Here is a 1986-nt window from a genome sequence, read left to right as displayed (position 1 = left end):
TGGTCAATCTACTTCTGTAGTGATACTGCCTCAGAAACCCAAAGAGGGATCACTATGATTCAGGTCCTACTCAAAGGCACATAACAACAACAATGCACATGAATGCTTCTACAGCTATTAAAAATGATCAGAGAGATATAGAGGCATTGCTATTAAAAATGGTCTATGTTTATTTTTAAGTTAAGAACCAGATTGTTGTTGTACACCTGCTAGTCGATTCTGACTTATAGCAACCCTGTTGGGCAAAATAAAACTGCCCCATAGGGCTCCCAAGGCTATAAGTCTTTATGGAAACAGACTGCCACCTCGTTCTCCTGCAGAGTGGCTTGGGGAAAAAAAAGAAGATGGAAGAAATACACAGAGTCACTGTTCAGAAAATAACTGGTCGATGTTCAGCTATCTCAGGGGTAGCATATGATTGAGAACCAATGGTACTGAAGAAAGAAGTCCAAGCTTCACTGAAGGAACTGGTGGAACAACAAGGCTCCAGGAATTGATGAAACACCCATTGAGATATTCCAACAAATAGATGCAGTGCTGGAGGCACTTATTCATCTATGCCAAGAAAATTAGAAGATAGCTACCTGTCTAACTGACTGGAAGAGATCAATATTTGTGTTCATTCCAAAGAAAGGTAATCTGACAGAATGTGGAAATTATCAAACAATATCATTAATATCACACACAAGTAAATTTCACTGACTCACTCAATTCACTGCCGTGGAGTCAATCCTGACTCACACGGACCCCTCCTTGGGTTTCCCAGGCAGTATCACTACAGTAGATTGCCCAACCTTCCTCCCAAGGAGTGACTGGTGGGCTTGAACTGCCAGTCTTCTGGTTAGCAGTCAAGTGCCTTAGGTACCATGCTACCAAAGCTCCCAAATTTTGCTGAAGATAATTCAAAAATGGTTGTAGTGGTATATTGACAGAAACTGCCAGAAGTGCAAGCTGGATTCAGAAAAAGATGAGGATCTAGGGATATCATTGTTGATATCAGATGGATTCTGGCTGAAAGCACAGAATACCAGAAAGATGTTTGGCGTGTTTTACTGACGATGCAAAGGCACTGACTGTGTGGATCATAACAAATTGTGGATAACACAACGAAAATGAGAATTCCAGAACACGTAATTGTGCTCATGAGGAACCTGTACATAAACCAAGAGGTTGTCATTCGAACAGAACAAGGGAATACTGACTGCTTTAAAATCAGGAAAAGTGTGCATCACGGTTGTAGCCTTCCACCATACTTATTCAATCAGCATGCTGAGCAAATAATCCAAGGAGCTGGACTACATGAAGAAGAATGTGGCATCAGGATTGGAGGAAGATTCATTAACAACTTGCAATATGCAGACAACACCAACCTTGCTTGCTGAAAATGAAAATGACGTGAAGCACTCACTGGTGAAATCATAGGCTACAGCCTCAACATAAAGAAAACAAAAGTCCTCACAACTGGGCCAATAAGCAACATAATGACATATGGTGAAAAGTTTGAAGTTGTCAAAGGTTTTCATTTTACTTGGATCCACAATCGACACCCATGGCAACAGGCAAGAAATCAGACGTTGCAGTGCACTGGGCAAATCTGCTGCAAAAGACCTCTTTAAAGTGCTGAAGAGCAAAGATGTCTCCTTGAATACTAAGGTACGCCTAACCCAAGCCATGGTAGTTTCAATTGCCTCATATGCATGTGAAAGCAGGACAATGAACAAGGAAGACCGAAGAAGAGTTGATGCTTTTGGGTTGTGCTGGTGAAAAATACTGAAAGTAACAAGGACTGCCAAAAGAACTAACAGATCTGTCCTGGAAGAAGTGCAGCCGGAATGCTCCTTGGAAGCAAGAATGGCCAGACTTGGTCTCACCTACTTTGGTCACATTTTCAGGAAGGACCATTTCTTGGAGTATGCTTCATGCTATCATGCTTCATAATGTGGAGGGTCAGCACAAAGGGGAAGACCTTCATCAAGATGGACTGAT

This window comes from Orycteropus afer, unplaced genomic scaffold, assembly GCF_000298275.1.
Source record: "Orycteropus afer afer isolate SDZICR_OR568_19922 unplaced genomic scaffold, OryAfe1.0 scaffold00127, whole genome shotgun sequence".
Taxonomy (NCBI): Eukaryota; Metazoa; Chordata; class Mammalia; order Tubulidentata; family Orycteropodidae; genus Orycteropus; species Orycteropus afer.
This window is presented reverse-complemented; position numbering follows the sequence as displayed.